This window comes from Bos taurus, chromosome 9 (genome assembly GCF_002263795.3).
Source record: "Bos taurus isolate L1 Dominette 01449 registration number 42190680 breed Hereford chromosome 9, ARS-UCD2.0, whole genome shotgun sequence".
NCBI classification, from domain to species: Eukaryota; Metazoa; Chordata; class Mammalia; order Artiodactyla; family Bovidae; genus Bos; species Bos taurus.
The window spans coordinates 55,252,488-55,265,705 of NC_037336.1; the positions used below are offsets into that span (position 1 = coordinate 55,252,488).

At 35.7% G+C, this 13,218-nt stretch overlaps 1 long non-coding RNA gene across 1 annotated transcript; it reads right to left on the reverse strand.

Annotated features, from left to right (window-relative positions):
* Window positions 1-2,682: 2,682 nt before the first annotated feature.
* Window positions 2,683-12,981, reverse strand: LOC132346174 (uncharacterized). The gene is made up of 3 exons (XR_009495931.1): window positions 12,857-12,981; window positions 9,549-9,588; window positions 2,683-2,905 (listed from the first exon to the last, which is right to left on the reverse strand). It is a non-coding gene; the product is annotated as an uncharacterized lncRNA (long non-coding RNA).
* Window positions 12,982-13,218: the final 237 nt, after the last annotated feature.

The following is a 13,218-nucleotide window of genomic DNA, read 5'->3' on the forward strand; positions in this document are numbered from 1 at the left end:
TAGAGACCTACTAGAACTAATTAAAAAAAAAAAAAAAAAAAAAGATGTCCTTTTCATCATAGGAGACCAGAATGCAAAAGTAGGAAGTTGAGAGATATCTGGAGTAACAGGCAAGTTTGGCCTTGGAGTACAAAATGAAGCAGGGTGAAGGCTAGTAGATTTTTGTCAAGAGAACACACTGGTTATAGTAAACACCCTTTTCCAACAACCAAAGAGATGATTCTACATATGGATATGACCTAATGGTCAATACAGAAACCAAATATACAGTCAGCAGAAACAAGACCTGAAGATGACTGTGGCTTAGATCATGAGCTTTTACTGCAAAATGCAAGCTTAAATTGAAGAAAGTAGGAAAAACCACTATGTTATTCTGGTATAACCTAAGTCAAATCCCTTATGATTTTAAGGTAGAAGTTGTGAATAGATTTAAGGGATTGGATCTCTAGACAGAGTGCCTAAGTAACTACGGACAGAATTGCATAACATTGTACAGGAGGCAGTGACCAAAACCATCATTCTTTCATAAACCACACTTAATCTATCTGCAAAAGCTATCATGGCTTCATTCATTACACGCTTGAAATCAACCACTATTTACAGCTCCATAGGTTCAGTTCAATTCACTCAGTTTGGTTCGACTCTGCATCCCCATGGACTTTAGCACGCCAGGCTTCTCTGTCCATCACCAACTCCCGAAGCTTGCTCAAACTTATGTCCATCGAATCAGTGATGGCATCTGGCCATCTCGTCCTCTGGCATCCCCTTCTCTTCCCACCTTCAATCTTTCCCAGCATCAGGGTCTTTTCCAATGAATCAGTTCTTTGAATCAGGTGGCCAAAGTATTAGAGTTTCAATTCAGCATCAGTCCTCCAACGAATATCCAGGACTGATTTCCTTGATGGACTGGTTGGATCTCCTTGCAGTCCAAGGAACTCTCAAGAGTCTTCTCCAACACCACACTTCAAAAGCATCAATTCTTCAGTGCTCAGCTTTCTTTATAGCCCAACTCTCACATCCATACATGACTACTGGAAAAGCCATAGCTTTGACTAGATGGATCTTTGTTGACAAAGTAATGTCTCTGCTTTTTAATATGCTGTCTAGGTTGATCATAATTTTTCTTCCAAGGAGCAAGCGTCTTTTAATTTCATGGATGCAGTCACCATCTGCAATGATTTTGGAGCCCTCCAAAATAAAGTCTGTCACTGTTTTCATTGTTTTCCCATCTATTTGCATCCAAATACTAACTTGTTATATATTTCTTGAATCATTGCAAAAGCCTTACACTGGTATTTCTGCTTCCATCTTTAGCTTATACATCTTTAGTTGACATTGAAAGCAATAATATACAAATATGTCAGATTAAGTCACTCCTCCATTGCATATCCTATAATTGCCTTCCATCTTATTCAAAAGCGAATGTGAAGGTGTTAGGTGCTCAGTTGTGTCTGACTCATTGTGACCCCATGGACTATAGCCCACCAGGCTCCAGAGTCCATGGAATTCTCCAGGCAAGAATACTGGAATGGGTTGCCATACCCCTCTCCAGGGGATCTTCCTGATCCACAGATCTAACCCAGGTCTCCTGAATTACAGGCAGATTCTTTACCATCTGAGCCACCAGGGTAAAAGCCTGAAATCTACCACCTTTAATATGGCCTAAAATGAGCTACATAATCTGGCCTATATTTCCCCTCTGTAATACCCTATTCTTCTACTTCAACCACATTGGACTTCTTGACCACATATGCTTGAAATGATATTCTTCCAGATGATTATCTTGTCCATACTCTTGTTTAATTCATTTATTTCAAAAATCATGTGAGGCTTCCCCTATACACTGTGTGTAAAAGAGGAAATGCCTCCAAGGTGTGACTATTTATCATTCCCTGCCTTCTTTCTGTTTTTTTCCCCTACAGACCTATTAAATTAGCTAAAAATGGTACTGAGAGTTATTTCAAATTGGAAGACTTTCTTTTTTCTACCAAAGTTTTCTTTGAGGGGCAATAGAACTACAGAGTGAGAATAGAGTTTATTTTATTACAAAGGTGAACAGTCCAGGAAACTTCTCGTAATGTCATGTGAATAGAACAGAGTTCCCAGGGGTGAAGGCCAATTTAACTTCTTTCTTTACTCTGAGACAATTGACATAAGGCACATTCTGAGAGAAGGCATTGAGCAAATATTGTATTGCTCTCTTGGGTAGCCCAAACCTATGGTCCTGCTAAAATCATAGTTTGTGCTATGAAATAACTTTTCAGAATACCAGTGTTCTTTATAAAATTCAAAATATGAGTTGCATTGTTGACATTCTTTGTGGTTCAATGTTTACCTTTATTAGACTAGTCTAAAAATAGTAATATAGCATGTTACATCTTACATATATGAAATGGAAGTTAATGCCTATATTTCAAAATTCAAGGCCTACAGAGAATAAGACATGGAGGAAGAGAGAAAGAAGGGTCATATTAAGCTCATTTAACAGTATTCCATTCAAGCATGTTCCACTTCCCCTCAGGGCATGGTTATAAAGATAGTCCCTGCTGAGTTTAGGACTACACATCACTTGTAATATCTAGCGGGAGCGACAGTTAATGGTTTTACATACCCCTTGCTGTGCTCAGAATCATATGTCTTCTCAATCAAATGATACAGATAATTAGTAATTCTAATAAAGACTCAAGCTTGACATATTTTATAGAATGATTTTAATTTGTTTGCTGCATGTTTAAGATTCCCAAAGTTTTAAGGCAAACTTTATCAATATGTAGTCCAATGGAGAGCAGGCATGCTTTGCTGCTGTATACAGATCTTAACAAGTATATCCAAGTTTAACTCTCATCTTTGAAGTCAGATTCTAAACCATTAACAGAGTTTAATGTACTGTTTTAGTTCTTCTCACCTATGAAAGGAAGAATTTTATTAATAAAGGTTAGCAATCAATAGACAAAACTACCAAAAAAAAAAAAGGATGAGTTTCATAGCTGTTCTCTTAAATCTCTCCAAATTTATTGTTTTGTATTGTAAAATTAGATAAATGTCAATTGTGTAACACTGAGTTTAATTATATTGTATTACTGTATGTCTTTGGACAAACTATGGATACATTATCTAAGATAATCCTTAAGTCACTTAGAATAAATGATACCTTTTTAAGAAGAGATAGCATGCAATTTAAAATTTATTAGATTAACATCCTGATGTTTCAAGAAATAGAATTTTTTTCAATGTTTGATGGAAGAATTTGTGATCAATTAAAGTGCATAAAAATAAGGCATTGCCTTGGATAATTCTTGCCAATAAAAATTTTAAGCACCTAAGAATTTCTACAGTAAATGAGTTAACTTTTGTTTATATCAGAATTTCCAAAAATTATTTTATAATAGCATATATTCAGAGAACATCTATTTATGTTCTATATAACACCTTTTTAGCAGGACATACGAACATGACTGAGTGACTTCATTTTCACTTTTCACTTTCATGCATTGGAGAAGGAAATGGCAACCCACTCCAGTGTTCTTGCCTGGAGAATCCCGGGGACAGAGGAGCCTGGTAGGAGGCCGTCTACGGGGTCGCACAGAGTCGGACACGACTGAAGCGACTTAGCAGCAGCAGCAGAAGTTTGTAGACAAAGGTAAAACTGATTGTTTCTTTAATTACTTCTAAATATAATACTATGGTAATAATCATTGAAAACATTTGCTTCCTTTTATCGTGAGAGGAGAGAATGGAAACATAATCATTCAGGATATTTTATCATTTTTAGTAGAAAAAAAATGGTTTCATTATGTTTCTTGTATACTATATTTTCAATTCTTACTTCTATTGAGTTTTTCCTTTTAACTATGATTTTTGCAATACAACATGATACAAATTAGAAGAAAATAATAAAACAATTAACCATTCAAACCACTAAATTTATATGAATAATTTAAGGTCACTTTTAGTGACTAAAAAATAGTCATATATTTGGGCTAATTTTTAATGATTTTGTATTTATAAAAACAAACAGGATGAATAGTTGAAGCAAGCTATGAATAAATATATTTGTTTCAACTGACTCTATTTTCATATTATCCTGATAATTCTGGTTATTCAACATCTCTTATTATTTTACATTTTCTAATTAATTATAGCATCATATTTTTAGTTTTCAAATTGTGTTTTGTTTGATTGTTCTTTCTTTCTTTTTTTTTCCCATTGCTTCATTGTTGATATGATGTGAAAGAAATGTCCAAACAAATCTAGAGGAAGAAAAATGGATCATGAAAAAATAAAAACATATATCATTTCTTTAAAGGAAGTATATACAGGATATTTTTAAGTGCATACTAAATATGTTTGAGATGCTAAACTTTGGAGTTCTGTTCTAAGATCATTAGCTCTTTTAGCTATAAAGCAAAGAATGTTGCTCACCTTGCAGTTCTACAAGATTAAGATTAAGTCATTAGCAACTAAAGTTACTGACCAACAGTGCCTTAAAAGGAATTCATGACAAAAACAAGAATGAAGCATTCTGTGCTTTGGCAAAACTAGCCCCTTAGTTACATAAAAATATCTCTGCACAAAAAAAATATGAATGCAGATTCTTGCATCTTCATTTTCCCAAACATAGAGAAGCTCTAAAATCACTTAGATACCTGTTCCTCATAACTATCAAGTAACCCTCTACCAAGATAAACTCTGATTGCATATATTCCTTAGCCAAAAGCATATATAAATACTGAACTTTCCCCCTACCTCTTCAGATCAGTGCCCTTAGAGCTACTGAGAGACTGTTTCCCAGGCTATAATCCTCAATAAGGTCCTCAAATAAAACTAAAACTCACAGCTCTCATACTTTGATTTTTTAAAATTCAGTTTACATGACTATATGATCATTATACATGATTTTTAAAAAAAATTAGATGTATACCTTTTGATTATAAGGGGTAGTGAAAATGTGAACAGTAATCAAACATAAAAGTGGTTGAAAGTAGAGGATGACACTAGATCTAGGACTTTGCATTTTGGGTGAGGTCTCTTAGGAGTTCGGTGGTTTAGGGAAGATCAATGTACCAAGGAAAGAACACATGACATGATATTCTGCAAATTGAATATAATCATGAAGAGCTTTAGTATAATAACCTTCTTTATAACTTTAAAAATAATGGAACCGTTGGTCAGCTTGCAGATCTTGCACCTAGACCTCTAGAGTACTACAGGATATTTCTATCACTGAAAATCTAGGAGAGAAACCTGTATCTCTAATTTGATGTCATCAGTTAGTTCAGTTCAGTCGCTCAGTCATGTCTGACTCTTTGCAACCCCATGAACCACAGCACCCTAGTCCTCCCTGTCCATCACCAACTCCCAGAATCCACTCAAACCCATGTCCATTGAGTCGGTGATGCCATCCAACCATCTTATCCTCTGCCGTCCCCTTATCTTCCTGCCCTCAATCTTTCACATCATCAGGGTCTTTTCCAATGAGTCAGCTCTTCCCTTCAGGTGGCCAAAGTATTGGAGTTTCAGATTCAACATCAGTCCTTCCATGAACACCCAGGACTGATCTCCTTTAGGATGGACTGGTTGGATGTTCCTGCATCCAAGGGACTCTCAAGAGTTTTCTCCAACACCAGTTCAAAAGCATCAATTCTTTGGTGCTCAACTTTCTTTATAGTTCATCTCTCACATCCATACATGACCACTGGAAAAACCATAGCCTTGACTAGAGGGACCTTTGTTGACAAAGTAATATCTCTGCTTTTTAATATGCTATCTAGGTTGGTCATAACTTTTCTTCCAAGGAGCAAGCGTCTTTTAATTTCATGGCTGCAATCACCATCTGCAGTGATTTTGGAGCCCAAAAAATAAAGGATGGCCTTTAGTAGCCCCCTAAATAATTTTATAATTGATTTTATAAAAGTCATTAAAAATCATTTTATAAATCATATTATAATCATTTTATAAAATGATTTTTATAATATTTTTATAATATAAGACACCCCTGCCCAGGAGGAAGTGAGGCCCCTGGCAGACTTGCATCTGAGAATGGGCCAGGAGTGAAGCAACCAGCCCAAAGAGAAATAGATAGTACAAATACAACTATATCAGACTATCAATCTTCCAATACTTCAGTTCTGAAGTTTAAGTTCAGTATAAATACAGAGTTGTCAGAATTCACCAGATATATTGGTGAAAATAGACCCATGGGACCATGAAGTTTAAACACATACTCTTGCGTTTTACCAAAATGGGTGACCATTTAAACACTTTTCTAAATTTCCTGGCTGAATAAAATTGGTTTTGAGTTAAAATGTGAGAAAGGAATGAGAACTAAGGGAAAATTTATGCAATGTCTTTAACAGAAAAGAAATGACAAAAGAGTGGTTTTGGTAAGAACTTGAAATGCAAATTAGCTTGAGAGGCAAACAGGAAGTAATGGGAAAGGGTGAGAAATAGCATATTGTACTGGAAAGGAAAAAAAAAAACAAACAGAGAACAGTATATGGTGGTGGCAATCACAAAATGACAAAGCAATTACACACCAAGGTATACTGAAAAGGACGAAATTGTCATAAAAAATTGTCATAAAAGTGAAGAAATAATTTTTTCTTTAAATATTTTTATTACTTTAAAAGTCTAAACTGATGCTTATTCCTCCAGAACTTTCTTCTTTCCTTGCATTTCCCTAAATTAGTCATAGTCTCTCTCATAATATCTTTATCATAAAAAATTTTTTTTTGAAATTTTTTGCTATCCAAGTAAACCTTTAATTAAAAATTTCCAAAATACATAAAGATAAAAATAAAAATTTATTTTTATGATACCATCCAGAGAAAATTGATTTTAGCATTCAAACTATATCTACTAATTTTTCTAATTATTTTCAATCTGCGTATATATGTATTTTTGTATAAAAAATATTTTAAATCTACATTTAAAATAGAGGTAATATGTGCTTGATCATATATTTTCATGTGAAATTTGCCTTATCTAGTTTTACTTGAATTAATCTGTGGCAATTTTGCATTTTATGGATATATATGTATTTAATCAATTTTGGGTTGTGTTAGGTCATTAGAATAGGAAAAACGAATCTAGAATGGCAGCAGCTAAAAGACAAGTAAGGGAAAAGCCTGCAAAAATAGAACAAAGGAAGATCCGAGGACCAGTGTGAGGACCTCAGGTAAAACAAACAGCACTCCTGGCTAGTTTACATTGGACAGGCCTGAGGGGAGGAAAAAAAAACAAAAACAAAACACATACAAAGAGGAGCCAAAGGGCCAGGGCTCTCTGTCTTTTCTCCGCGTCTTTTGGGTCTTCATGCCATCATGCCTCAAGGATGTATTTTCCTTTATTTTCTAAATAAAACTGAACTATAACACAGAGCTGGAACACTGGTCCAGGACTGTAACACTGATACGTCGCTTCAAATTTTTGTTGTGACAAGACAGAGCCAAGGAAATTACACACTCCTCAGACAGTTGTATTAAAATTTTCTGCCAATATTAACAATATTGCAATTAATATATGAATGTATCATATAGTTATTAAAGTTTTCCTTTGGAATTGATTCTCAGAAATAGAATTTCTGGGTCAATAGTTATATATATTTTCCATAACTTTATACATATTTACTAATTCCCTTCCAGACATTTTATACCAGATTCCTTTCTTACAGTCTGTTAGATAATCTATTTCCTACCTTCCTGGACAATGGAAGTTTTCATATTTATATTTTAAATTTCTTATCTTTCATAATATTTTTTAAAGTTTTGTAAAAGAATTTTGTATATTCTTTTACAAAGAATACAAAATATACAAAGGGTTGGACACAAACCTTCTACCATATATATCATGAATATTTTTTCTTCATTTTTAAAATTTGTCTTTTATTTTATTTTAATTCTTTATCCTGTTGAGACGCTCTTTAATTTTTACATTATTAAATTATCAAGCAACTCTTTTTTACCACTAGCACCACTTGGGAAGCCCCAAGCAATTCTTTTTTGATAATTGCTTTGGTATTATGGTTAGGATGTCTTTCCTGCATTTCTAATTTAGACACATAATCAGAAACCATAAAGATTGACATTAAACAAAATAATCATTTATATAAAAGAAGATACCAGTAAAAAAAAAATGTTGTAAGAAAAGTAGAAATCTTTATGTATGACAAATTATTAACTCTAATATAGCTCTAAAATGTTTGAGAAAGTTAATACAAATTTATTCTAAACATTCTAATGTTATTGCTGGATAAATTTTACAAAAACAAATGGTATATATATATGTGTGTGTGTGTGTATGTGTGTGTGTGTGTTAGTTGCTCAGTTTTGTCTGACTCTTTGACCCGCCATGGGCTGTAGCCTGCCAAGTGTCTCTGTCCATGGCACTCTCCAGACAAGAATCCTGGAGTGGGTTGCCATGCCCTACTTCAGATACACATACATACACACACACACACATGGATATTTATATTTTATAGATTGCACTATTAACTAATATGTCATTATTCATCCATCAGATTACTCAAAATATAAAATATTGGTAACAGTGTTGGGAAAGAAGCACCTGATAATAAATGTGTGCCTTATTTCATTAAAGTTTAAATTGAAAACTTTTGCACAGTAAAAGAAACCATAAACAAGGAAAAAGGACAACCTTTAGAGTGGGAGAAAGAATTCACAAATGAAGAAACTGACAAAAGATTAATCTCCAAAGTATACAAACAGCTCATGTACCTCAGTATCAATAAAACAAAGAGCAAAATTAAAAAAAAAAACGGGGGGCAGAAGACCTAAATAGACATTTCTCCAAGAAAACACATAGATGGCCAATAAACACATAAAAAGATGCTCAACATCACTAATTATTAGAGATGTGCAAATCAAAACCTCAATGAAGTATCACTTCACACCTGTCAGAATGGCCATCATTAAAAGTATCTACAAACAATAAATGTGGGAGAGGGTGTGGAGAAAAGAATGCTTTGCACTCTTGGTGGGAATGTAAACTGATACAGTCTCTATGAAGAGCAGGATCGAATTTCTTAAAAAAAACATAAACTATTAAAAATAGAACTACCATATGACCCTATAATCCTCACTCCTGAGCATATACTCAGAGAAAAACATGGTCTGAAAGGATACATGCACTCCAATGTTCATTGCATCACTATTTATAATAGCCAGGACAGGGACGCAATCTAAATGTCCATCAACAGAGGAATGGACAAAGAAGATGTGGTACATATATACAGTGCAGTATTACTCAGCCATAAAAAAGGATGAAATTGGGTCATTCGTAGAGATGTGCATAGACCTAAAGATAGTCATACAGAGTTAAGTAAGTCAGAGAAGAGCAAATATCATATATTAATGCATATATATGGAATCTAGAAAAATGGTACAGATGATCTGATTTGTGAAACAGAAGTAGCGAGCAAATGTGTGGACACCAAGAGGGAAAAGATGGGATGGGGTGAATTGGGATATTGAGATTGACACATATACACTACTGACTATGTATAAAATAGATAACTAATGAGAACTTACTGTATGGCACTGGGAACTCTACTCAATGCTCTGTGTTGACCTAAATGGGAAGAAAATCCAAAAATGAGGTGATATATACCACCTATAGCTGATTCTGGGGCTTCCCAGGTGTCTCAGTGGTAAAAGAATTTGCTTGTCAATGCGGGAGATGCAGTTTTGATCCTGGGGTTGGGAAGATCCCCTGGAGAATGAAATGGTAATCTACTTCAGTATTCTTGCCTGGGAAATCTCATGGACAGAGGGACCTGACAGGCTATAGTCCATGGGGTCGCAAAGAGTTAACACAACTGAGCAACTAAACAATAATAACAACAATAGATGAATGCACAGTCAGCACTCCCTATTCCTGGGATCTGCTTCTATGAAATCAACCAACAACAGGTCAAAAATATAGATTAAAAAATTCAGGTGCTGAAAAGCAAAACTGGAATTCACCATGTTCCAATAACTTTTTACAAGACATTGATATGGCAATTACAACCGTTTTCATAGTATTTGCATTGTGTTAGGTATTATAAGTAATCTAGACATGATTTAAAGTCTGCAGGAGAATGTGCACTGGTTATATGTAAATACCTCAGCATTTTGCATAGAGGATCTGAGTCTCCAAGGATTTTGGTGTCTGAAGGGATGTGGTACTAATCCTCCTCAGATACAGAGGGACATTTATATTTGTTTCAGCACTACTGTGATAATTAAAACTAGACAGAAAAAGAGGGAGAGAGTTTGACATATTTATTAAGTTTGGTTGCAAATGACAGAACCTAACTCAAACAAAATTAAGGAAAAAGAAATGCATTCTACATGCAATGGAAATATTCAGAGATAGCTCCGGTTTTAGTCAGGGGTTCCAGCAGTATATTCAAATCATACCATCTCTTTCTTTCTTTCTGCTGCCAACTCGCTTCAGTCATGTCCGACTCTGTGCGACCCCATAGACGGCAGCCCACCAGGCTTCTCCGTCCCTGGGATTCTCCAGGCAAGAACACTGGAGTGGGTTGCCATTTCCTTCTCCAATGCATGAAAGTGGAAAGTGAAAGTGAAGTCGCTCAGTCGTGTCTGACTCTTAGCGACCCCATGGACTGCAGGCTACCAGGCTCCTCCACCCATGGGACTTTCTGGGCAAAAGTACTGGAGTGGGGTGCCATTGCCTTCTCCCTTCTTTCTTTCTAATACTTCATTATTTGCATTGGTTCTAAGGTGATTCTTACTAGTTAGTGGCAACATTGCTGCCACTTACTTGAGGCTCAGGTTTTGCATCCAGCAGAAGTATAAATGTTTTTACTTTTTGTTGTACTTTTGTACAGTGTTACACTATGCAAATAATATCATTTGTCCATCCCTAAATAAGACATTGTTCCTAGGAAGATTCCATAACCTATTTAGCCAGGCTCAAGTCAGGTGACCATATTTGCAGTCAGGGATGGAGTTGGCATATCCAATCCACTTGGACTGAGGTGATGGCTCAAAATACGGTTATGTTAAAAGGTTAGGAAGAATGCATGATGGAAGCCCAATGATATACCAAAATGAACTAAATTGTTAGGTAAGAACAATATGATTCACAGAATGATATAAATTATATATCTTTCCATAAAAAGTTAAAAAGATTATCTTAAAATATTCATGTATCAAAACAGATATAAAAAGTATTTAACAGTACACCAACTGTCGGAATTCCTTACCTATGAAGAAGGGCTGGGATCTGAATAAGATCTGTTTTATTACTCAATATATTTCTGAATGTACAATCTTTTATGTCCTTGCTCGTTGCTTCAGTTGCATTTGACTCTTTGTGACTCAAAGGACCTTAGCCTGACAGGTCCCTATGTCCATGGGATTTTCCAGGTAAGAATACTGCAGTAGGTTGCCATGCCCTCCTCCAGGGGATCTTTCTGACTCAGGGATTGAACTGTTGACTCAAGAGTCTCCTGCAACTGCTAGAGGATTCTTTACTGCTGAGCCACTGGAGAATGCCTCAATCTTTTATACAATTAACAGGTTACATTTACTAAAATTTTACTACATTTTATACAATGTTACAGAGAAGACAATGGCAACCCACTCCAGTATTTTTCCTGGAAAATCCTATGGATGGAGGAGGCTGGTGGGCTGCAGTCCATGGGGTCACTAAGAGTCAGACACTGTTGAGGTCCTTTAATGAACCTGGTGGTCTGGAGTCGACGATAAGAAAGTAAAGGAGAAGGAGGCTGATATTCCTTGGTTTACGCGGAAAACCAATAAAGTCCCTGACACGGGGCTTGCTCTGTTCATGAAGGCCTCAGGTGCCCTCTCAATGGGGTGAAGGTGCAGAGCACCTTCTCGAGAGGGTTTTAGAAGCCCAGGCAGGAAAGTGAACCTGTGCAGAGGGCTCTGCACACCAGAGAATTAGCCTGAAAAAGAGATAGTGAGAGAGGGAGAGAGAGAGAAGACATGGGGACCAAAGCTCTGATGGAGCAAAGGTGTTTTAATCAACAGGTGTGGGCATATATACTGTCTTACAAGGTAGTTATTCTCAGCAAAGATAAAGATTAAAATTCCAGACTTACAAAACATAGGCGATCCATATTAAAGAGAGAGAGAGTTGTAAACAATCACTTTTACCGTATGGTTCATAAGAAGGAAGAGCTTACTTATCACTGTATTGAAAAGCTAACAAAGGAAATGCCTGGATTCCTCAGCCCTGGGAGAGGCTTGCCTCTCCTCTTAATTCCTGAATATTCAAGAATTAATAAGGAACAGAGGATTCCTGACAGATACAAAACAGCACACAGGAAGCCTCCTGTTAAATGCTTCCTGACAAGACACGACTGAGCGACTTCACTTTCACTTTTCACTTTTCACTTTTATGCATTGGAGAAGGAAATGGCAACCCAATCCAGTGTGCTTGCCTGGAGAACAGCGGGGACAGCGGAGCCTAATGGGCTGCTGTCTATGGGGTCGCACAGAGTCAGACACGACTGAAGTGACTTAGTGGCAGCAGCAGCATACAATGTTAACTTATGTTGCATGTATAATTTCATTTAATTATGGTAAATATTTCAAGAGGTAAATGCTATTTTTATAATTATTTTCAGATGAGAAAAGTTTGGTAACAGAGACTGTAACTGGTCAAAATGCCACTCAAGAACCTTTTTTATATTATAAGGCTACATGGATAGATAGATAGATGGACATAAATATAGTGTATATATACACTAATATATAACTAATACTAATATACTATATAATCATATATTAATAGATCTGTATATATAAAGTCAATGAACTATTTTTTAATTGTATTATTGTATATCACATTATATTACCCTGTTGGCTCAAACGGTAAAGAATCTGCCTGCAGAGACATGCAGGGGTTGTGAATTTGATCCCTCGGTTGGATAGATCCCATGGAGAAGAGAATGGCTACCCACTCCAGAAATATTGCCTGAAGAATTCCATGGACAGAGGAGCCTGCTGGGCTACAGTCCATGAGGTCACAAAGAGTCGAACATGACTGAACGACTAACACACGTGTCACACTATATTATGATATATACACACACACACACACAAATTATAAACTGTGCTTGTGTTCATAATTTAATTTGGTATTAAAAATATTGTCTTTTCTATATTCATTCTGTAAAGTAATGACCTAAGTCATTTCTAAAGTACTTCTAAAATTTGC